This window comes from Sorex araneus, chromosome 2 (assembly GCF_027595985.1).
Source record: "Sorex araneus isolate mSorAra2 chromosome 2, mSorAra2.pri, whole genome shotgun sequence".
Taxonomy (NCBI): domain Eukaryota; kingdom Metazoa; phylum Chordata; class Mammalia; order Eulipotyphla; family Soricidae; genus Sorex; species Sorex araneus.
The window spans coordinates 333,662,713-333,688,580 of NC_073303.1; positions in this window are offsets into that span (position 1 = coordinate 333,662,713).

The window sequence follows — 25,868 nt, forward strand, 5'->3', positions numbered from 1 at the left end:
ATGGGAGAAGTTTGGACGGAAGAGCAAAAACAGGGAGATCAGCTTGAAGGCCACAATTTTGGCAATAGACAAGGGTCTTGCTTTGGCCATGAGTTGGATGGTGATGCCATCACTGAGAAGCTGAAGACAGAAGCAGAAGCATGGAAGCGAAAATGAAGGTTCTGTTTATGACAGATTAAATCTGAAAAGCCTATTAGGCATGCAATTAGCCATCTCAAGTAGATTGTTGGATATTTGAGTGCAGACGTCAAAGAGCGGGGTCAGGATGGATGATATAAATTTGGAGTTGTCAGCTAAGAGCTGTATTCAACGCCTCAGCACAAGAGCGGGTGGGACTCCTAGGGCAGGGCTGTGACCCGGGGGCTCCCCTGCTTTTACAAGTAGCAGAGAGGGAAGAGAGATTGGGGAGTGGCCAGTGAGGGGGAGGAAAAGCCCAAGAGGTGAGTGTTGCAGAAGCTGAGATAAGAAAGAGTTTTTCTCTGTCCAGTGCCGCCAAGATTTTGAAGGAGGGAGACAGGAAGGTGACAATGAAAAGCCACGGTAACTGTGGCAAGACCAGTCTCAGTGAGGGTAGATTCCAGGTCAGCATGAATATGGGCTCCAGAAGGGGGTAAGAGACAACTTTTCACCCAGGAAAATAGAAATGTGTCTGTCACTGGAAGAAAATAGTTCCTACAGGTCAATTTCTCATTTTTCTCAGTTTATCTGGTTTTCTGAAGGGGTTGGAGAAAGTACCTCCTTATGCAGTTAGATCAATTTGTACAGGATAGATAGTTTAATGTCTTGTATTTTTTAAAAAAATATAAAATAAAATGTTTGCACTTTAAAAGAAGGAACTTTGTTTTTCAGGTGGCAAATAGTATCATATAGATCAGATTTGTATAAAGAACAAATGAGGAGAGGGGAGAGGAGAGGATACGTGCATTGTCTTCAAATCCAGTGGGCTGGAAATCATCCTGACAATCTGTTAGGCATCAGGATTTTTATCTCCAGATGGGTGCCCCATTTTTCTTCTTGATAACCTTTTCCTAATGAAGAGCCTGGGATGGGAGTTCCATTTACAAATGGTGAATCATTAGAAACAGATTTGTAGGTGGAGAAAGATCTTCCAGCAGCAGCAGAGCCTCACTTCTGAGGCATGCAGCTCGTTTCCTGCACAAATGGGCCCTCAGAGCAGATCCACAGGAGGGAAGACAGCTCATTACACACGGACACTCCCACACTGCGGTTCGGACTACAAGCCTCCATCTCAAAGCCTGAGGGCAAAAGGACAAGCGCTCCCTTTAAGGATTCCCCTCCCCCCCCACTTTCCCTCTTTATCACTTTCCTTCTAGTTTTCCAGGAGATGGAAATGTTTCCTTGCATTACAGTGGTACAGTTAAACTTATCCTTTCCACCCTCTTAGCCCATCTCAGAGTTTCCTTCTGTCTGTCCTCTGCGGAGACAGCCCCAGGCTGTCCTACCTTCTAAGGCCTGTGCTGAGACAAATCTGAGGCTGTCGTGAAGTGGAGTGATTTCTGTAAATCCAGGGAATGGAGACAAGCTTTCAGAACCAGGGCTGGAGATGTGGCTCAGTGGCACAGCACATGCCTTGCATGCATGGAACCAGAACTCAGTCCCTGGCACTGCAAACAAATAAGAAACAAACAAAAATACAGTGTAGAAGGCAGGCTGGGTTCATGTCTGTGGACTTTCAATAGCCAAGGAGACCCAGTGCAAACCTGCAGTCTAGAACTTATTAGATTCTTCCTGAGTTCTGGCCTTTCATCCCTATGCATTTCCCTTCCCCCACCCCCACCCCACCAAGAGTCTCTCTCTCTCTCTCTCTCTCTCTCTCTCTCTCTGTTTAATTTACTTATTTATATTTTCCAATTTTTCCCCTTATACTTTATGTAAACACTGTGGTTTACAAAGTTGTTCATAGTGATTTGTTTAGACATTCATTATTACAATAGTATTTATTATTATTATTATTATTTTAAACTTTGGCTCTATTGTTACTTTTGTTTTTGGGTCACACTGGCAATTCTCAGGGCTTACTCCTGGCTCTGCATTCAAAAATTATTCCTGACAGTGCTCAGGGAACCCTATGGAATGCCGGGGATCTAACCCTGCTCCTGCCATGTGCAAGGCAAACACCCCACCAGCTGTACTATCATTCTGACCCCCTTGTCCCTGTGCCTTTTGATGTTTATTTTTTTTATTCTTCCAGCTCTCTCCCTCTAAATGTCCATCATCAACCCTCCTGATCCTGTTGACAGAGAGCTTCTGAAATTGCAGTTGCTCATGTTCATCCACTATCATTCTTTGGGCCATATCTATTAGCTACCATTAATGCTATTATTTATCTAAATCTTTCTTTCTTTCTCTTCCTTCCATCTTTTCTTTCCCTTCCTTCCTTCCTTCCTTCCTCTCTTCCTTCCTTCCTTCCTTCCTTCCTTCCTTCCTCCCTCCCTCCCTCCCTTCCTTCCTTCCTTCCTTCCTTCCTTCCTTCCTTCCTTCCTTCCTTCCTTCCTTCCTTCCTTCCTTCCTTCCTTCCTTCCTTCCTCCCTCCCTCCCTTCCTTCCTTCCTTCCTTCCTTCCTTCCTTCCTTCCTTCCTTCCTTCCTTAATCTCCTCTTTCCTTCCTTCCTTCCTTCCTTCCTTCCTTCCTTCCTTCCTTCCTTCCTTCCTCTCTTCCTTCCTTCCTTCCTTCCTTCCTTCCTTCCTTCCTTCCTTCCTTCCTTCCTTCCTTCCTTCCTTCCTTCCTTCCTTCCTTCCTCCCTTCCTCCCTTCCTCCTTCTTCCTTCTCTTTCTCTTTCTTTCTTTCTTTCTTTTCTTTCTTTCTTTCTTTCTTTCTTTCTTTCTTCTTTCTTTCTTTCTTTTCTTCTTCTTTCTCTCTTCTTTCTTTCTTTCTCTCTTTCTTTCTTTCTTTCTCTTCTTCTTTCTTCTTTCTTTCTTTCTTTCTTTCTTTCTTTCTTTCTTTCTCTGTCTTTTCTTTCTTCTTTCTTTCTTTCTTTCTTTCTTTCTTTGTCTCTCTCTTTCTTTCTTTCTTTCTTTCTTTCTTCTTTCTTTCTTTCTTTCTTTCTTTCTTTCTTTCTTTCTTTTTCTTTCTTTCTTTCTTTCTTTCTTTCTTTCTTTCTTTCTTTCTTTCTTTCTTTCTTTCTTTCTTTCTTTCTCCCATTCTTTCCTGTTTGAAGGGCCTCTCCAAATGCTGCTCACTGGTTCTGTGGCACTTTTTGGCAGTACTTGGGCTAACTGCACCAGTGGTCCAATGCAAGAGTCTGAGAATGTGGTGCTGTTTGGGCCCTGTAGTGCAGGGAATCATCTGGGGCAACCCTGTTCTAAAGATATCCCTTAACCAAACTGAGACTTTAAAGGATAGACAGGGAAGAGCTATTTTCATAGGATTATTCATATTCCCTCAATGGTTCACCACCTCATCGTGGCAGGGGGGTAGCAACAGTACCAACTGGCGACGAGCAAACCAACATGCCACCCACATGGCAGAGCCTGGCAAGCTACCTGTGGCATATTCGATATGCCAAAGAGAGTAACAAAAATGGACCTCATTCCCCTGACCCTGGGAGAGCCCCCAATAAAGCAGCATTGAGAAGAACGAGTAAGGAGAGGCTGCCAAAATGTGACAAGGTCAAAGTAGGCTGCCAAAACAAAGACTAAAATGACTGTCTGCACTTTTAACACACATGCGCTGGCATCAGAAGCATCCATGGAGGATCTAATGGTGCAAGCATAGGAGATCAAGTATAATGTCATTGGATTGACTGAGATGAGAAGGCATCCATAACATCACTCCGTTTTCAACACTGGAGAAGAACTGTTGCTCGGAACATGCGACAGTAGAGACATGGATGGTGTCAATGTCCTTGTCAACACGAACTTGGCCATGAGCATTGATTTGTTCGAATGCTTAACAACCCAAATTGGATTCTTACATTTGAATAGATGTGGCTCATTGCCAGCAGTTTCTATCTTTGTCATCTATGCACCAACATCCAACTACGACGAAGAAGAAATTGAGAGGTTCTACATGGATCTGAAGAAGTTCTATAAAAAAGACCACACCTTCTACAAGGTCACTGTTGGTGATTTTAATGCCAAGACAGGACCTAGAAGTTTGCCTGAAGAACTCCACATCAGGACGCATGGCCTAGAATGGTATGAACAGGGTGTGAAACTGTCTGAGTTCATATTGTTAACCAAGACCATCCATGGTAACTCACAGTTCCAGAAGGTCAAATCTAAACGTTGGACATGGGAGTGTCCCAGTGGACAGTTTCACAATGAAATTGACCACATCATATTTAATCTATGGTTTTGCCTGACCGATGTCGCTGTTGTCCCAAAATTCCAAACAGGATCAGACCACCATCTCCTTTTTGTGAAATTCTACTTCACAGAGCAGGGAGAAAGGGCTGCAAAGTTTAAGAAGAGAACTACCAGAACAAACATTAGTTGGGAGCTCTTTGGCACTATTGTGGCAATATGGGAAGATGCCATAATTGACAACATTGACAAGGAATACGATCAACTGGTTCAGTACCTCATGATTGTGTGAGGAATGCCAAGAGAGAGAAAGTCACAAAAAAGATGCCTGTCTTCAGAAAATCTCCAGCTCATTCTCCAATGAGGTTTGGCGCGAGCCTCAATCACAAGCTAATGTCCGAGCTCACAAAGCTGTTCAGAGAAGTGATAAAGGAAGACCTCAAAGAGAAAAGAACAGCAGTGTTGGCCGATGTGGCAGAAGCGAGGAAAAGTATTCACAATGCCTGCCTGTCCTTTTCCAACTATAAGACCAACATGACTGCTCTCCAACATCCTGATGGATCTATCACATTTTCCATAAGGGCAATGAGAAGGTTATCCATGACTTCTACTTGGATCTCTTCGATAGCCACATCCACCTGCCCACATACCAAATTCTGCAGGATGGATATGTTGTTCCAAGAATTCTCCCTTCCAAAATCAGACATGCCATTTCATCAGTAAAGAAGTGTATAGCACTTGTTCCAGACAAGGTCAGACCCAAACACCTGAAGAATCTGTCACCAGTACTCATCAATACACTGGCTCAGCTCTTCACACACTACGTGTCTGAATGCAAAGTTCCATCCCAATGGAAAACCAGCAGTACCACTCTGTTGTACAAGAAAGGAGACATCCATGACATTGGCAACTATTTCCCAATCTGCCTGTTGTCTGTCGTCTACAAGTTGTTCACTCAAGTCATCCTGAATAGGATTGGCAGAACATTAGACGAAGGACAACCATGTGAGCAAGTTGGGTTTCTAAAAGGATTCAGTACGATCGACCATATCCACATGGTGAACAAGCTCATTGAGATTTTGCAAGAGTTCAAGATGCCTCTCTGTCTAATGTTCATTGATTTAAAGAAAGTCTTTGATTCTGTTGAGACTGAAGTGGTCATCAAAACCCTAGCCAAACAGGTTGTTCAAACTCAGTACATCAGGATTCTCCATGAGCTGTATTATGGATTCACCACCAGGATCTCACCATTCTACAAAGAAGTGATCATTGACATTAAGAGAGGAGTTCGGCAAGGCAATGCCATTTCACCAAACTCTTCAGTGCCACCCTCGAGAACGTCATGCAATGACTGGAATGGGAAGGAATGGGAGTGAAGATAGACAGTTGGCAACTACACCACCTCCGCTTCACTGATGACATCGTTATAATAACATCAAACGTTAGCCAAGCAGCATGAATGCTGGCCGACTTCGACCATGAGTGTGGAAAGATCGGACCACAGCTGAACCTCATGAAGACAGTGTTCATGAGAAATGGACTAGTTCCTGATGTTCCATTTGCTCTAAACAGAACAAACATCTCCAAATGCAGCAGTTATGTGTACCTAGTTTGAGAACTCAACATGATAAACGACCTGGCACCTAAACTGCACAAGAGGAAAAGAGCGGCATGGAATGCCTTCAAGAGCGTCAAAGAAGTTGTTAAGAGGACAAAGACCTCCACTTCTGGGCACATACTTTTTACTCTACTATTCTTCCTGCACTAACATATGCCTCAGAGACCTGCGTCCTACGAAAACAGGATAAGAATGCTATTCAGGTATCCCAAAGAGAAATTGAAAGAGCTATGCTTGGAGTATCACGTTTCACTCAAGTAAGAGAAGGAATCTGGAGTTCTGACCACCGTCGATGATCAAGAATCAGGGATGCTATCTCATTTGCCAAGGCATTGAAAATCAGATGGGTCAGACACGTAATGCGATTTGGAGATGACCACTGGACTAGAGCTATTACATACTGGATTCCACGGGACGTCAAAAGAATGCCTGGCCACCCACCTACGAGATGGTCAGACTTCTTTGTCAAGACCCTGACTGAATGGTTTGAGGCTCTTCATGTTCTTGGAGCGAGCAGACGCCATTGGGCTACACTAGCACATGACAGGGATGAGTGGAGACGTTACTGGTGCTTGCTCAAGCAAATTGATGAGCAAGAGGATGACAAGTGATACAAGTGATCCATATTCTAGAAGTCACGAAGTGAATACTTAGAAATGGTTAGACTGGTTCATGTTGTTTCATGTTGCACTTCAAATGAAAATGAAAAAGTGGTGCAGTATCGTATTATAGTACTGTTTAAATTTTTTTTCTCTTGGAGGCAGGAAAATAGTTCAATGGATTGAGTCATGCTGGCGACCCACGTTTGATTTCCATTCCCGTAAAGCTTTTAGGCAGAAATATCCCCTGCGCACCTCTATGTGTGCCATTCCCTGTGAAGCCCAAATATTTTCTCTCTCATTTTGGCAAAACACTACCTCAGTGCAGATGTGATACATATAAGGCTGTGACCCATTTGAGTTGGTTTCAGAATAGCTTTGCTATTAAAAGGTCGGAGCTCAAAAGTAGAGAGAGATTATGGGGGAAATTGTCTGCCCCCTGGCAGGGGGGAGGGGTGGGATGGGGGGTGGATACTGGGGACATTGATGGTGGAAAATGTGCACTGGTGGAGGGATGGGTGTTCAATCATTGTATAATTAAAACTCAAACATGAAAGCTTCATACCTGTATCTCACAGTGATTTATAATAATAATAAATTAAAAAAAGTCGGAGTTTGAGTCTAAATAAGGTTAAAGCAAAGTCAATGCCAACCCTTGAATTTCTTGAATAATGTAAAGTGGGGTATACGGGGAAATACTCTGCTACAGCCACTATGTGCTTCATTTTCACATCTAAAACCTACAGTATGTTTAAAGTAGAATAATGTACTTTCCAGAATTTTATCTGTAAACCTGAGATGATAGGATTTATCCCCTAGTGTTGTGAGGGTTAGGTGAGACAACCATGGAACTAATCATAGGAAATACTTGTTAGGTCTCTTCCTTACCCCAACTTAGCTGAAGAATACTAGGGAGGTAAATGCACAGGTAAATTATACTTTACAAATAATTCAATGCTGATGGAATGATAATTTGCTAGGAATCTTAATAGTTCAGAAGTGGATTAACTTAAAAAGTTCTGGAAGAGCAACCACTATTAAGTTTTTAGCCAACATCCCTCCCTCCCCAAGACAAAGAACAAACAAACTGAATTTTATTTTCAGAACCATTTATTGTTGCAATGCAACTCACCGTTTGCATCAAGAAGCATTAAATAATTATTTGAAACCTCTTGGGTCTCAATTGAATTTGCTTCTCGTACAGTTCTTTCTGCTGGGATTTTGCCAACCTGGTTTAATTAATAATCTCCAAGTCAAACCAAAGCATACTTAGAACATTTATGGGATTTCCTTATAAAACATCATCACTTCTGGTTCACTTGCATTTTGCTGTTTTTGGTCATCATCATTTGTATTGTTGTGTTTGGCAGCAATCCTGGAAATACAATTTACTTTATGCTAAAACCATGTCTAAGGGAAAACTGTGACTCCACTAAGGAGTGAAATATGGCATGTACTCCCTTGCATTGTGTTCTCAGTTTTGGATTTACATCAAACTAGAAATGATGTATTCTCTCAAACTTAAGAACTTGAGTGTGGGAGGTAGTGAACATTCAGATGCCACAAACACACTTGAAAAGCATTTCAGAACCTTCCAATCTTCCTTAGGAAAAAAAAAAAAAGATTCTCTAATCTTTCTTAACCAGAAGAAAGCTTTTCAAAAACCTCACTATGATGAGGCAGGGGGGGCAAGGGGAAGAAGGAATACTCTCAAGTAGGAGTCTTGGATCTGAAAAGATGAACAAGGCATAATTTTGTATGCCGAAGGCAGAGTTTGGCTATTGAGTAAAGAAGGCCATACAGTTTTACAGTGGATTTTACAGTTCATTAAACATTCGCTTACAATAAGGGTCTTTCCACACTGCAATTCCTAAGGTAGACATTATAGTCCTCACAGTCCAAGGAGAATAAGAAGCTCCTGGATGAAAACTGGATATTAGGCAAATTGAAGGGAGCTAGTTTCCCCTTATAGGTATTAAAACTAGGCCATAGAGGGTCATATTATTTGGGGGTGGGAGTGGACATCTTCTTTCCCATTATTTGAGAAATTCACGTCTTTATTTCATTTTCAGCCCTGTTGGAAGGCTTCAGTTGTATGCACAGATTCTTGGCTTTATGTTTACTCAGAGTGCATTTTAAGTTCCAAGTCACCTTTGAGTCACCTGTTAGGAGTCACAAACTGGAGAGCTGCTTGGATCTCAGGGGTGCGCCTGGCAATGTCAAGGTTTGAACTCGGGACTTCACACTTGCTGGGCAAGCACTTAAGGCACTGAGGAATCTTGTGGGTTTCTGATGCATGGTTTATCTTCTTCCCTTCCCTTCCCTTCCCTTCCCTTCCCTTCCCTTCCCTTCCCTTCCCTTCCCTTCCCTTCCCTTCCCTTCCCTTCCCTTCCCTTCCCTTCCCTTCCCTTCCCTTCCCTTCCCTTCCCTTCCCTTCCCTTCCCTTCCCTTCCCTTCCCTTCCCTTCCCTTCCCTTCCCTTCCCTTCCCTTCCCCTCCCTGCCCTTCCCTGCCCTTTCTTTTCTTTTTTTGGAACACCTAATTCTTGAAAATGAAGATGCAAATATATACCTCTCTAGGACCGATCCTTACCATTCCCCAAGTCTCCCCATTATTGGTCTGTCTCCCAGATTTGGTCTGCATATATCCACAGTCCAACTCTGTGGGTTTGTCCCCTGTAATCAAAACTGACAGTGAGTTTGGGAAATTTGGGCTCATCAGTGAGGCTTGGCTATGGAATATGATTCTCCAGTATAATAAGATGAGGGGAATTATCTGAAAGCAATTGATTTTAAGAGGACCTCTCATAGGATTTCCTAATCTCCTTGACAGCACTGAGTTTTAATCCCTTGAGAGTGTTATGAACTTTTCCTGTGTTCTGAAACCAAGTGACCAGCTGGCCATTTTGGAGGTCACCTTGTTGACAGGTCTGAAGCAGCAGCTTCCCATGGGCACCAGCTCGGCTCTCCCTCCAGCTCGTTCTATTTGACAAACATGGTTCACTTTCCTGAGCCTGGGTGTCATTAAGTGGATTTCAAGCTTTTGGTGGTAAACTGAAGAGAAACAAAACACCCTAGTGGATGGCATGCTTCCGTCTTCTTTGGGCAATGCAATGCTGAAGTCCTGTTGTTCCTTGTGGGATTGTCACAGAGAAAAGACAGGCACCACATCCAATCAGGCGCCACACCATACTCTTTGCTCTTACAGCCAGGGGTTCAGTGTGAAGCAACTGTATCCCATTAATCACCTTAACCCCCTTCTCTCCCATGGGAGTCTAGCATGGTTGACCCAGTCCTCCAGCCTCTCAGCAGGGCACTCTAGGAAATAGGTTCCCTTTGTCTCTTACCCTTTCTTCCTTCCTGGTCCATCAGTGGCTTTTTTGGTTACTTTCACTTCATCCTGAGGGGTGTGTGTGTGTGTGTGTGTGTGTGTGTGTGTGTGTAAATCATAGTTCCTTTCACCCACTCCCTTCCCAAAGCAGACTCTTTGGCAAAGGCTCTGACAAACACATTTGCACTGAGGTGTAAATAGCTGATAACAGATGTGTTTCTTCCCCCAGGAGTGTCTGCATTGGAACTCGGTTCTATTTTTCTGATGGTCATATTAAGATGCACAAGCTAGGCAGGAGAGTGGACTACAGGTGTGGAACCTTCCAGAGGCCTCCTGGGCCTGCTCCCAGGGATTTCCCAGCTCCAAGGTAGCAGGCAGGTCGCTGGGGATGGGAGGCCACAGGCTGCTGGGTGTGGGAGGGCCTGGCTAGGCCCAAGATTCTGGCCTTGCTCCCTGACCAGAGTTTGAAATCATGAGGCCTCTGTCTGAAAATCTTGAGCAAGAATCTTGCTTATCCCAGAGGAATGTTTGGAAACACTATGAATATTACATTTGTGGTCAATGTTTTATTGTTTTACTGTTTTCTTCAGCAGAGGTGATAGACACTTCTCAGTTTGAAGGATTCTTGAACTTGCCCTTTTGTGAAACATCCTCGGTTCCCACATAGAGGTTCCCTCCTGCTGACAGCACCCGTTTAGTATCATCATTCCTCAGCTTGTCTGAATCAGAAGTGTTTTCGATATTCAAGTGCTGACCTCTGGGTAAATGAAAGAGTGGGAAGTCGCAGCGAAATTCCTCTAGGCTTGGAGCATGCCTGTATGAGCACATCCACGCAGCACGGGATCGTGGGGCTGATGTCAAGGCAGGGAATACCAGCCCCTCCCTGAGTGCTCTGACTCAACGTGCCCGCCAGCCTACCCTCCTGTCCTCTCAGGGGACAGCACTGCAAGCAGCTCTAGCCCCATTTAAAGAAACCATTACGATGCCGACAAGCAAGAGCAAAGAGCATTTGCTTTGGGGGAACATTACTCTTCTTAAAAATTATTTCAGAGAGATAAATTTAGGCTGCAGGAGTTTCCAGTTTGTTTATGGGTCACACCCAGATGGTGCTCAGGGACTACTCTTGGCTCTGGGCTTGGGGGTCACTCCCAGTCATGCTCAGACGACTGTGTGGTGCCAGGGATCAGTCCCTAGAGCTGTCTCTTTACGCTGGGCTTCAGTTTCATCCTAGTGAAATGAAAAGTCACGATGCATTCCCCTGGCCCTGACTTCTATGTGTACGGAATAATCAGTCAGATTTACAAGCATGACTTCCGCATTTGCTTGTTTTCTTTACAACCTGAGATTCTTAAAATTAATGGCTGCATTTTAGTCATTTTCCTTCCTTCGGGGACCTATGTACAGTAAACTCACATTAGAAATGGTGAGGTCAATAGTAAACAACAACAACAATCACTTTATTCTCTGATTCTTAGTGTTATTTTTACAAATAAATCCCTCATTTTCTGACTCTTTGGTCTTCAGTGCTCTAGACATATATAGCCACATAATACTGTTCATTCTATAGCATGGAAGTGTAAAAAACTAAGGCTCGCCGAGGGGCGAGTGCACTCGCGGGCTCTCTGGGCGGCTCTGTCTCACCACCCGCGTTCATTGTTCTGGAACCGCAGTGTGTGGACTGGATCAGGACGGCCGGTGGTCAAGGACAGGCGAAGGAAGAACGAGGACCAAGCTGGTTGCTGATTAGTTACCATTTATTCAATCTTCCATCTTTCTCATCTCCCGCACTCCCAGCTCTGGCCTCTCTCTGCATCAACTCCAGCCTCTCTCATTTCTCTAGTCTCTCCTCCTACTTGTCTCTCCCACTTTGCCCTCTAGGCTACACCCAGCCAGGTAGCAAAATCAACATAAGAAAGCCCTTCCTGAGGGCAGGGCATTCCAAAGCCCTTCCTGACTCTTAAGGTTTTTTTTTCTTTCCTTAGTCCAAACACTTATTAACATATTAATACTAGTTATTTTTGTATGGACATAGCAAGAGATACATTGAGGCTTGCAAGGCGGCTCTCCTGGCAACATCTTGCCACAAGCTCAGACTACAGCACTCAGGCCAGATTAATCACTCCTAACCCTAGCAGGGTCCAAATCTAGTTATCACTGTTTGGATCATGACAACATTTGTCCATGATCAAGCTCTTAACTTATAGTTAAGCATTAGGCACTTTGGCCAGGCCCATCTCGATGCCAGGGTAGCACATAACTCACCGCTTGCCCTGGGTTCGTCTCGTCCCTCGTCGGGACCCTGCTTTTGGGGGTGCTAGGAAGTAAGGGCAGCTGAGGCTTAGGTTGAGAGATCAGATGCCCAGGAGGAAAATATCATGTAGAGTCAAATGACATAAGGTTACAAAATCATAGCATTTGCTAAGTCTTCCTGTGTCCATACAAAAAGGACATTGCTCTGAATAAACTATGCAAAGGACTAAAGGAGAAGAGAAAAACAATGTTTACAAGTCAACAGAACACTAAGAAAGAAGCTACAAATAAACAAAGAGGAATAGGAGCACTGTAACAGGAGTAACCCAATAAACCTAAACTACCTGAGGCTATGTTATCCTACATGGAAGAACCTCAGAAACATTATGTTGACTAGAGAAATCAGGACTGGAGCGATAGCACAGCAGGTAGGGCATTTGCCTTGCACCTGGATTTGATTCCTCCATCCCTCTCAGAGAGCCTGGCAAGCTATCAAGAGTATTCTGGCAAGCTACCTGTGGTGTATTCGATATGCCAAAAACAGTAAGAACAAGTCTCACAATGGAGATATTACTGGTGCCCACTTGAGCAAATCAGTGAACAATGGGAAGACAGTGCTACAGAAAAATCAGCACAAAAGACCATACATCATCTGGTTTAATGTCTGTGAAATGTCCCAAATAGGCTAAGCTAAAAAAACAGAAAACAGAATCATTGTTGTCTAGGGAGGGCTGAGGAAGCCAGAAGAAAGAGTGGATAAGCACATATAGGGTTAAAGTTTTGTTATGAGGTGATAAAAATCACCTCATTGTAGTGATTAAATAACTCTGTTAATATACACTGAATAATATACGTTGAAATTTATGGTATGTAAAAGATATATCAGCAAAGCTGTTAAAAATGAACAGACTGTGGTCTTAGATAAAATGGAAACCAAAGGGGAGGTTAAAGCCCTACCGGTATACCAAGTAGAAAACTGAGCCTTAGAGTTTACAGATATAATTAGAAAGAGGTAGCATTCTTCGGTGATGAAAAGAAACTAGGAAAATGAGACATAAAAATCAAAGTCCAGTAACTTGTGGTGGATATACCCTAGAATAACTTCCAATTACCTAAGTTTTGTAACTTTCTCCTCTTGAATGTGGGTGAGATCTTGCCTTTCGTTCACAGAAAATGACCAAGGCCAGGGGGTGTCATTTCTACAAATATGTTTATTTCTGTAAGGCTCTGTTTTAGCAAGTGGAGGGATGTTCTTCTATGGACCTTGGAGAGCTGAGCTGCCCTGATGTGGGTTTCCTATTGAGAGAGTCACCAGGCTGGGAATGGTGAGAGGTCTCCTGAACCTGAGGGCCCCCTCCTGCTGTCAGCTAGTAAGAAGTCAGGAGTCCTCATCCTTATAGCCACAAGGAAACGCATTCTCCCCATAACAGCCTGAGCTTAGGAAAGGACTCTGAGATAGAGAAAGAATGCACCCTGACTGTGGCCAGAGCGAGGACCTGGTCTTGGATACTTTGTCACCTGACTGCTGAGAACTATGAAATAATAATGGTCTGTGTTTCAAGCTGCTCAGTTTAGCATAACCTTTTATATAGCAATTGAAAATTATTGCAGAGCTTTTGCAGAAACAAGCAGGGTTTTTGAGGCATCTGGGGTGAAAACTTGGCTGTTGACAAACCTATTAGTACAAGGGCTTTGCTGCCGACATTTACAGAAGGTGGTCAAGATGCACTGTAGCACTGCCATCCCATTGTTCATCGATTTGCTTGAGCGGGCACCAGTAACGTCTCCATTGTGAGACTTGTTACTATTTTTGGCAAAGGTTAAGTGAATCAGGGAATGTGGGTTCTTCTCTACTCAGATATGTACTTGAAGGTCACTTCTTATAGACAAAGAGCTATTTCATAAGGCAGAACAATATTAAATTATGATTAGATTGGCTAATTGTCAGGCTCTGGGCTAAGTTCTTTATGATGGCTATTAGAAATTTTATTTATTTTTTATTATCTTTTAAAATTTTATTTTTAAATTTTTTAAAAAATTAATTTATTTTTTAATTAGTGAATCACCGTGAGGGTACAGTTACAGATTTATACATTTTCGTGCTCATGTTTCCCTCATACAATGTTCAAGAACCCATCCCTTCACCAGTGCCCATTCTCTACCACCAATAAACCCAGCATCCTTCCTACCCCCCAATCCCATCTCCCCCCACCCCACCCTGCCTCTGTGGCAGGGTATTCCCTTTTGTTCTCTCTCTCCAATTGGGTGTTGTGGTTTGCAATAGGGGTGTTGAGTGGCCATTGTGTTCAGTCTATTAGAAATTTTATTAAAAAATGACTGCATAGGATCATTCCACAATGCTGAATGTGGAACTCCATATTTCAAGTTCTGGCTCTGTGAACTTACCTTCAGCAAGTTTCTTAATGTCTTCCTCCCATTCTTCATTTTTGTGTTCTGGGCTGGGGGACATTAGTCACCTACGATTAATGTGAGACAATCCACTTCAGTCCTAGAAGATTGTCTAGCATATGACAAGGGTTTTATCAGCTATGATGATTATTACTATGTTTATTTCAATTAGGTCACATGAAATTATTTGGACAAATTTCTCTCAACCTCAGCTCATTGTAGTTAAACTGGGAATAGTAGTAACACCTTCCATGGGTGGTTTTATGGGGCTGAAGGAGTGGATACATGTGCCACCATGCAATGGGAGAGATGGAGCTGTCTTTATTTCCCTCCGTTAGGTGAAGATGCATCTCCTGGGAAAGAGCTGGAAGCCTGCAGAACCTGTCATCTCTTCCTTCCTGCAGCAATTGGTTGCTTCAAACTTGAAAAGGCACCTCACACACAGCCATTATATATTAATTTTCAAGAAGCATAAGTTATTGTTACCAAGGCTTGTCCTCATCACAACCCTATCAGATAGGCTTCTTTATTTGTACCTATTTTACAGATGCAGACCTTAGGCTTAGAAAAAAAAAATGCAGTTCCAGGATTGAAAGGCACATCTGATTGGGTAGAGAGTCTCTTGCCAGCACACCTGGCTGTCTTCCCCGGGGCCCCTCGGAGGGGATGGGCTCCAGCTTCCCTCCCCACCCCGAACAGAGCTCCCGGTGACCGAAGACCACCGGAACCTAGCTACAGCCATGCCCGAGGCCGGTCTCCACACATCCGGACAGGCCTCATGCATGAAGGTACCGGCAGAGGAACCCAGGTGTGTGTAATTCCATCAATGGCCAATATCCAGAGACTTAAAAGCAAGCTCCCAGAAGCTATCTTGTACCCTACTTCTCCCTTTGGGAGAAACTGGCAAGCTTCTGAGTCTCCTGCCCACATGGGACAGCCTTGCAAGCTTCCCATGGTGTATTCATATGCTAAATACAGTAACAAGCTGGATCTCATTCCCCTGACCCTGAAAGAGTCTCCAGTGCAACATGGTTGGGAGGGCCGAGTAAAGAAAGACTTCTAAGATTTCAGGGAAAGGATGAATGGAGAGGTTACTGAACCCACTCGAGAAATCGAAGATTAACGGGGATTTCGTGATTTGTGATTCGTGATCTGATTGATTCCAAAGCAAAATTATTTCAGGAAAGCCTATTTTGTATGAACTACAGAAGACCAAGTCTGTTACTAGAAATCAAGGCAAAATAAGCATATTTGGAGATATCTAGTCTTGTGAAGAAAATAGGTCAAAAATAGAAGGTTAGTAAATGAAAGTGATGATAGGGAAGAAAAAGGATACATAGGAAACATAAAATTTCTGACAAACCCATACAGTTTTTTATTTTATTTTTTTGAAGGGAGGATTCTCCCAGTAGCCTTTATTCCTCCATTTCATAAAATATTAGGGATATTAAGAAATAAATCTTTCTGCCCAGATTTTTATCTCTAAATTTTCTATGAGGTTTATTTTTGTCCCACCAAAAGCAATCTTCTATTAAAAGCCTGGCCAATGTTGAACCTAGGGAAATAAATAAATAAATAAATAAATAAATAAATAAATAAATAAATAAGTAAGTAAAACAAATAAGGAGCACCTGAAGACAGAGGAAGAAAGTAGAATTGATGCCATATACTTAAAGAAAGTGAAAGCATTTACATCCAGCTTTTGTTAAAGGAAGAAATACCAACCCTTATTCATACCTGGTTTAAGTGCAGAGCCACTTGAATAGAGCAAAGCAGAAAAGAGCACAGTTCTTGGTACAGAGTTTCCAATCACAGTATATACTTACTATGACAGTAGGCAAATTTTACCCATAATTTCCTCAGTTCAGTGGGGAGAACATCACTCAATTCCTGCAACTTCCAGCCTCAGTCCCAGGCCCCACTCTGGTCCCCCCCCACCCTGGTTCCTCCAGCCTGGAGCTGGAAGTGTGAGCTCTGGAGGTCTCAGCCCTGCCTGTTAGGATGGGCCTCAGTGAGCGAGCCAACCTCTGCAGGAGTATTAATCCCAAAGATACGTTTAATTCCACTTAGACATTTTACCAGGAATTGTAATTTTTACCCAACAGTGACATCGGGTTAGAAGTTCTCATTTTCTGGCTCCGGGGTGGAATGCCTGGACAACCCAAGCAAGCATTTCCATGTCTGATTTCTGTGGGCTGTGATCCGAGACAGACACGATTACAAAATCGCACAGTCTGGCTGGAATGGGTTGGGAGGCAGAGATCCATGGGTCTCTTTCTCCAACTAAAAGAATGAAGAGAACCAGCAAGTAGAGTAAAGCAGTGCCAGGGTCACACACTTGGCTTTCACACCAGCTTATATCCTGGCTTGCCATTTTTTTTTGAAATCTCAAGACCTCCCCTGATGGTATTTTCTACCACCCAAGTATTAGCATCACACCAGATTGACCTATGGGCTAGGCTCAGAGGCTGCCAGATGAATGTGATTTTGTTTGTGCAACCAAATTTCCACGTCAAGGATGACTGAGTAGCCAGCTAGCTGCAGCATTTTGGTAATGTGATAGAGAAATAGTTGGCATCTTGGACAAGGTGAAGATGATAACAATGACAGTGACATCATCGCTTGTGGATCTGAAGAGTACTGTGTCACTGTGAGACATTTTAATGGCTATTTATTAAGAACATGGACTTTGAGTCCAGGTTGACTGGGTCCAGATCTGGGGGAAGCATACAGAGAGATGGTGGACAGTGGTGGAGCTATGTTAGCACTTTGGTGGTGGATGTGGTGCCTCTAAATTTAGAAATTCACCCCTAAAGCTTCTAGACATTTTCACTATTGTAGACCAGTGTCAACCCAGCTGAAAAGAATAATCCAGAAAAAGAACCCCAGTGTATTCACATGCCTTTCCACAGGTGTTTTTCAAAGTATACAATGTGCTATAAGAGATAATTTTTAAAAATACTGTTGCAAAAAGTGAAAATAAATCAATTATGGGTATATTCTGTACTCAGTTATTTGACTTTGGGTAAGTTACTTATTCTGTCTTTGTTTCTTTTTCTGTAAAGTGAAGATAGTTACAATATCTACATATTTGTTGTAGGGTTATTGCAAGCATTTTATTATAGGCAATATATGTGTGCTTGTCTCCATGTCTGCACACATTATATTGATGTATCTGTATTTACACATTCCCCTTTATGTACACAGCTACACAGTATTAAGGCATTTACTATGCTAATGATTAGGGCCATCGTAAGAGTTAAGTACTCATCATTAGCACTGAAGCACTTACTCTAGCAATGATGAAGAAACTCCCTTTCTGATAAATGCTTTAGAGACATGATCTCATTTAATCTTGACAGAAGACCTGTGAGGTAATACTTTTCTTGTAATCCCTGTTACAAGTGAGAAAACTGAGGCAGAGTGGCAAAGGTCACACACGGATAAAACCAGGGCTTAAGCTCTGGCTTGTCTGATTTATTTTTTATTTTAATTTTTTGTTATTTTTTTATTTGAATACTTTTTTCTTATTGAATCACCATGAGAAAAGTTACAAAGCTCTCAGGTTTAAGTCTCAGTCACACAATGATCAAACACCCATCCCTTCACCAGTGTACATGTTCCACCACCAAGAACCCCACCTATACCTCCCATCCCACCCACCCCCGCCAGTGTGGCTGATGATTTTCACTTTAATTTCTCTTTGCTTTGATTATATCCAATATTTCAACAGAAAATTCATTATCATTATTTGGAATTTTCCCTCAACAATCAGACCTGCCGAAAAGGCATCATTTGATAATTTGTTTTACATTGCTGAGAATGAAGAGAATATGAGGTCAGTTTTGTATTTCTGATATTTTAGTAATTAAGTCCAGAGAAATTTTTGCCAGAAGTTGCATCACTGCAAGCTCATACCTCTGTTTAGTGGGCTCTAAAAGATGGTGGTTGCCACACCGCTGCCAAAAAGGAAGGCCGAGAGAGAAAAACCTTTCCCCTCCCGGGACGGCATGGGGCTGTAGCTTAGTTCACAGTCTAAAGGCATTTCTACAAGAAGCTGCTGGGTGCCAAAAGTAGTTAGTGGGCCTCTAGGATCATGGTGACTCAGGAATGGAGAAGCCATTCGTGTGTGGCATCTTGGGGTCTCCTTGTCTAATTTATTTTTATTTTATTTTTCAGCACCCTTCCCTTCACGAATGTACATTTCCCACCACCAATGTTCCCAGTTTCCCTCCTGCCACCACTCCTCCTCCAGCCTGCTTCTGTGGCAGGTACTTTACTTCTTCCTCTCTTTCTCTCTTTTTCTCTCTCTATCCTTTTGGGCATCATGGTTTTCAATACAGGCATTGAAAAGTTATCATGTTTATCCTTTACCTACTTTGGCCTGTGTGATTTAAACCTGCAAGTATACAAAAGCAAGCTTATACCATCTCCTCCTTATTGAAACAAAGGAAAACCTCTTAATAAATGCCACAGTATCCTTCTTTGTCTAAGATGGCCTTAACTCATGTGTCAGAGCAGAGATTCAACTGCAGAATTCAACAAACCACAGAAATATCTGCAAGGCCTTTGCATAGAGTGATTTACAGGCACCTGGTAGAAACAGGCATTACATTGCACACTGTGTGTAAAACTCATGCCCTTGGATAAATGTATCTTAGAACCCACAGAAGAAGCTAGATCAGTCTGCTGGATAGAGAGAATTTATCTAAGTGAGAACCTCTCTCTTTTCCCTTTAAAAGCTCACACTCACCTCTTGTGATGAGGCTGAAAAAGAAGAGGAACAAAGAATGAGAATGAGGGGCCTTTCCTTCCTGACAGTACTTACTTAGGTAGAAGCTGCCCTTTTGTGGCATAAAATTGATTTCATCCAGAACAAAGACTGGTACCTGCCATTGCAGGTGCTCGCCTAGGTATGGAGGGAGCAAGCTAAGCAGTTCATAGTCCACAAGGAAGAAAAGTATGACTGGAGGAGGAGGTGCTGTGTGTGCGTGTGTGCTTGCGTGTGTGAGTGTATTTGAGTATAGCAGAGTCATCGCAGAGCTTGAGGGAGGAGTGTCTCTTTGCTAGCAGGGATTCCCACAAGCTTTCTCACTGTCACTGTCATTCCGTTGCTCATCGATTTGTTCGAGTGGGCACCAGTAACGTCTCTCATTGAGAGACTTATTGTTACTGTTTTTGGCATATCCAATACGCACGGGTAGCTTGCCAGGTTCTGCCGTGCGGGCTCCATACTCTCGGTAGCTTGCTGGGCTCTCCGAGAGGGGCGGGGGAATCGAACTCGGGTTGGCCACGTGAAAGGCGAACGCCCAACCTCTGTGCTAGTGGAAATAAATGGGGGCCCAGCAGACTGAGAGCAGGATAAAGTCTTCCAGATAGGAGAAAGTGTATTTGCAGACATGGTGGGTATGAAGCAAGTTGTGCACATTTGCACACGGCTGGGCCTCATTTGATGCCAGGTACTGCATATGGCCCCCTGAGCACCATTAGGAGTGATCCCTGAACACAGAGTCAGAAGTGGTCCATCATCTCCTAGCTCCACTCTCCTGAGTAGTAACACATCATCTGGAGCAAAGGGCAAAGTGACCCAGAAGAGGAAGGTTGTGGAAGAATATGTAGCTGATAAGGGTGCAGCCGGGCAGAATGGTAAAGGTCTATCAAGTATTCATTTCTAGGAGCGTGAGTTGTCCATTTGGGAAGCCACGTGGTTCACAGGCATGATCATAACTGCATCCATGTTTGCCCTTGTTAAGTGTTGCAAAAGGTGTGGCTGGGGGAAAAGCAATCAACCAGAAAGAAGGTCAAGGTGATAGTTAGGTTAGGATATGATGAAAGACCCTATTAGGAACATGCAGCAGGATAGGCAAGAGGGAGGACGGTTGTTAGGGATGCAGCATGGACTGCTCTGGAGCCAGATGGAAGAGCTGGCAGGGGGGGGTATTAAGGGAGCTGGAATCCTTAACTCAGTCTGACCAGATGCTTGCCTAAGTAGGAAATACAAAAGGACATTGAAGGAAAACAAAGGTAATAGTGAGTCTGAGATGAATATGGGAGACTGAGCTTCTCTGTAGGATGTGTATCTGATTGGCTTTGTTTTGCAAATGGCAGAGATTCAATAGACGGTTGTTGCATTTGTTTGATTCTCCTTTTTAAAGCCAGTGAAGAGACTATGATATGGCCCTGCAGCCCAGGCGTGAAGTTGCCGAGCCCAGACACAGGGTCCCTGGGATGTGGGTAGTAGGTGAGCAAGCCATAGGTGACACATCTTGACCAGGGGCAGTGTGTAGAGCAAAGGGATAGGCTGTGGATCTGCTTATGGGGGAGCACCTCCGTGCTGGAAAGGGGGAACTGGAGAAGGAGACTGGGAGCTGTGGAGGCAGGCACAAGAACAGGAGAACAAGCTGAGTGAAAAGATGCTGAAAATGTAAGTAAGAAGCTGGTGCATTAGAAAGGTGCTGAAAATGAGTGCATGGAGGAGTCAGATGCCACGAGACATCGCCTCAGAGAGACCTGAATATTGATACTGGGTTGTTTTTTTTCATTAGAAAACCTTGCAGAGGGGGTGGAGACATAGGATAGTGAGTAAGGCGCATGCTTTGCATACAGCTGACCCAGGTTCGATCCCTGGTACTCCATATGGTCCCCTGAGCCCAATAGGAGTGGTCCCTGAGCACAGAGCTAAGAGTAAGCCCTGAGCACAGCCAGGTGTGGCCCCCAAACAAAACAAAAATAAAACAAACAAAAGAGAAAAATCTTTGGAGAAGACTTAAGGGCAGCTAGGGTTGAAAGTTTTTCTTTATTTTGGCTGGGGAATTTTGAGGGGGTTGCAGTGAGTGATGTTGGACCACACCCAACTGTGCTCAGGGCTTACTCCTGACTCTCAACTCAGGGGGCTCACTCCTAGCAGTGCTTGGGGGCACTGTAGAGGGTGCTGGATGGAACTTGGGTTGCCTGCATGCAAGGCAAGGCCTTATCTGCTCTAGCCTTATCTCTCTAGCCCCTAGGAGGGAGCTTGATGGGTCTCCCAGGAGGCAGTTGATGTTAAAGTTCAATTTTTATTGTCCTGTTGGCAGTCAAGACTTTCTTTTCTTTTTCTTGTGAAGCAAGATAGTTTTCATTAAAATTTACTTAGAAAGATGTAGAAAAAGAAGTGTGTGTTTGAGAGAGAACATAGGCCTTTCTAGAGTGGAAATTAGCAAAGAAACAGTCCAACAAGCGAGAAGCATGTTCAAGAACATGGGCTTGAAGAGCAAGTAAAAAATTGAAGCTTTTTATTCTAAATTTCTTATTGAAAAGTGTTAAATGAATGACATAGTGGTCTAAAAACTATTACGTAATGTAAATAGGCTCTTCAAAATAGTTTCAGTGAGAGAAGCAATAGAGGCATAGAGGCAGGTTGGGGCGGGAGGGGGGATGGTGATGGGAGGAAAACTGGTGCTGGGAAACATACACTGGTGGAGGAATGGGTGTTGGGACACTGTGTGACTGAAACCTAATTATGAACAGGTTTGTAAGAGCCTATCTCACAGTGAGTCAATAATAAAATCTAAAAAATAAAAAAATAGCTTCAGGTCTTTAGCTTACTGGCCTAAACCTATTTCAATTAGAAGTTTGGTATTTAGTACCCAGAGTGACAGTACAGTGGGTAGGGCTTTTTCCCTGCACAAAGCTGAATGGGGTTTGGTCCCTAGCACCCCATATATTCCTAGAACCCCACCAGAAGTGATCCCTGAGTACCTCCAGGTATGGCTCAAAAAAAATTAATCATTCAATAATTTCCAAGTCAGATTGAGAGATAAAGGATTGAACAAAAATATTGAAAATATCTGTTCTATGAAGTTTTTGGCAACTTAAAATTTCATTTTGGGCCCTGTGGTGCTCAGGGCTCTCTCCTGGTGAAGTTCTAGAGTGAATACATGAACCAGAGTCAGCGATATACAAGGCCTTAACCCCTGTATTGTCTTTCAAGCTCCTAAACTGGGGTAGGAGAAGGAGGGGCTCCCAAACAGTGCTTCAAATGTCCAGGACCCCACTGGTGATTCCCTGCCAACTGAGCTTACCCAGTATCCAAGGACCCCAGGATGTGATGATGCTCAGACAGTCCTGAGTCTACCTGGGCTACCTCAACAGTGCTCAGGGGCCTGTGTGGTACTTAGAATGGAACCCAGGTCATGTGTAGTGGCTGCTGTACTATCTCCTGACCTGCTGCTTAAATTTTTAATGATTTCAGATGAACTCCACCCTGATAAAGTTAATGCCATAACATCATGCCTGGTAAATGTTTGAAGGTTTAAATCAATGAGTGCCTTCCTTTGGAATCCCAGGAACAGCCCTGAAGGCTTTCTCTACCCTTCCAGCACAGCCTCAACCCCTTCTGTGCCAGCTATGGAAATTACCTATAAAATAAAGAAAATGTCACTCGAAAACATTGATGGCAAATTCATCTCCGTTTTAGCAAAGTTACCAAAAATAAAGGCTTGCATAATTAACTTTATCATACTAAATTATTAATCAGTCTGCCTAATAAATAGAAATAGATATTTATGTTTTGCTGCCAGATCCTCAATCAAACCTAGTTTTGCTTTTAGAGAAATTGAAATTTCAGTTCTAGTTTTCCTACAGCATTTATATGGGTAAAGGAAGTATTATTTGTGGTGACCTATTGTGAGACCCTCAGAAACCGACCTTTTGGCAAAGATCTCCAGTGTCAGGTGGATGGACACAGTCTACCATGTTGGCAATGAAAGTGAAGACCCCCGAGGCCCCTCTAGATGTAAAAGAAGGGTTTTCCTCATTCCCAGGATCCTAGTTAAGGTGACCCTGTGCCCCAGCTTCCCCATCCTTCCCTTCAAAATTTATGCTGAATCCCACCACCTCCTTTCAGCCCTGTTGGGAGTCAAGACTTTCTACCCTTGCATCACAAAATCATTTCACAAGTCCTGGAACTTTGGGAAAGATCCTGGGAAGTCAGACCTCGCTCCTGGTGTTGCTGGCTTGTGGAAGGGGGAAATTGTGGAGCAATGGAAAGGAGAAAGCTCAGCTTTGAGGCACAGCCCATGGAAAGCGGGGAGGCAAGAAGTGAGCAAAGCAAGTGGGAGGGAGGGCAGGGTTTGCTGCTCTGCTGTGCCTGAAGGTCAGGACTGAATCCTTGTGTCAGTGCCTGGGCCACCAGCGGGAACCATGGTGGGTTTCTGAGAAACAGTGATGTCCTCCAAACAACACGGTATGTGCAGCATCAGGGTCCAGATCGGAACGTCAGCAATCATTCCACGTTCTCCACTGGCTTAGTCAAACACCGTCTGAAATGGGAATGGTGATGTTTATTCTCGTCCCAACGAACTCCACCAGTGCTTTGGCGTGGGTGGCTGACAACACACTCAATAGCGCATGCAAATACAGTAATTATGCCCAAAAAATTAGAGGTCAGCTGGAGGCCAGCGGAAGATTTGGCTTCTCTGCTTCCAGATTTTGAAATAGCAGATTATGCACCACTCACTGTCTTCCGCCAAGACCTTGTTATACACACTTGCCAGGATGATCTCGTTTTACAATTTTTATTCTTTTAAAGAGAAATCCCCACACAATGGGGATTCTGATCAACCGAGAGTGTGGGCTGTGCGCCCCTGTTCCGCCCAAGCTGGTTTCTCTATCTGCTGCATTGAAATGCAGAGGTAAGTAAGGATCCCGTGCTGACAACACCATGGCTTTTTTGAAGGAACGTTTTGGGAGAGGAGCATGTAACGAGAATCCTAAATACAATATGGCACAACAATCTTAAATATTCCAGACAGGAAAAGTTTTTTGTCAAAGCCTCTGACAGTTGAAACTTTAAAGCTTCAGCAAAACTTTTAAACTTTTAAACTTTGAACCTGTTTGAACCTCTTGTGATTTATGAATTATTAAATGTACCACTGAAAATCATGGATTTTTTTTCTTTAACTAGTAAAACTTTCGCTTGGGGCTGTGGGGGATGCAGGGGACAGTGGAGTCACTTTCTTCTTGTTGCGTAAAACTTAACCAAGAAAATATTTATGTGCTAAAAGGCTCAAACCCAGTCATTCACTATGAAAAGAGAAGAAGGGAGATCAAAATGTGCAGTAGAAGCGGCCTGCAATTAGCTGTGCAAAAGAGTTGCATGAATGCATATAAGCATAGAACATAGGCTAGATTTACTCAGTATCTATTGGTGCTAAAACATGTTGCATAAAATTACCATTTTATGATTTTTTTTTTTTGCTTTTTGGGTCACACCCAACGATGCTCAGGGTTTACTCCTGGCTTTGCACTCAGGAATTACTCCTGGCGGTGCTTGGGGGACTATATGGGATGCCAGGGATTGAACCCGGGTCGGCCACTTGCAAGGCAAACGCCCTACCTGCTGTGCTATTGCTCTGGCCCCTCACTTTATAATTTTTAAATGTACATTTCACCCATAGCTGGAAGCCTGCTTCATGAGCGGAGGGGAAAAGGCAGCTGGAATAGAGAAGGGATCACTAAGAAAATGATGGCTGGAGGAATCAGTCGGGATGGGAGATCAGTGCCGAAAGTAGATAATGGACCAAACATGATGACCTCTCAGTGTCTGTGTTGCAAACCATGATGCCCCAAAGTAGAGAGAGAGTATGGGGAAAATTGTCTGCCATGAAGTCAGGGGGAGGGTGGGAAACGGGGGGTATACTGGAGATATTGGTGGTGGGGAATGTGCACTGGTGGAGGAATGGGTGTTTGATCATTGTGTGATTGTAACCCAAACATAAAAACTTGTAACTATCTCACGGTGATTCAGTAATTTTTTAAAAAAATGTACATTTCAGTGGTTTTAAGTATAATCACAACTCCTGATACCCCTCTCTTGCACATTTTCCATTTTCCTAAGTGGTAACTCTGTGGCCATGAAGCACCCACTCCCCAGCCGAAAGAACCTTCTTTTTGTGAATCTGTTCCGGGGGCCTCACATGTGAATCAGTTATGCACATTCCCGATACTGATTCCACTTGCAGAAGGAACTTGAAATGGACAATCAATACGTTTCCTTTATTGATATCATCCGATCTATAATAGAGCAGCACGCTGCAAGAGGGCAGGAACCAGACAACATCTGTGGTCTCCTATCATTTCAGATGGAACGAAAGGGAGCTGAGGAAAGGCCTAACTGAGCTTCCCACAAGCCCGACTCAGGGCCATCCACAGGCGCTGCAGATCCCTTCCCAAGTGCCCACAGTAGCCATGCTGAGGAGTCAGGCTGCCCTGGGCGGCTGGCTGGACTGGGAGGAACCCTGAAGAGCGATTTGCTGAGGGCACATGTTGGGGAACCGAGGAGGGTGTGCCCCAGGCTCTGACCTCTGCCTGGAACTCCCACACTTGTGGGATCAGATTGCTTGCTTAGCTTCCCCTTGCC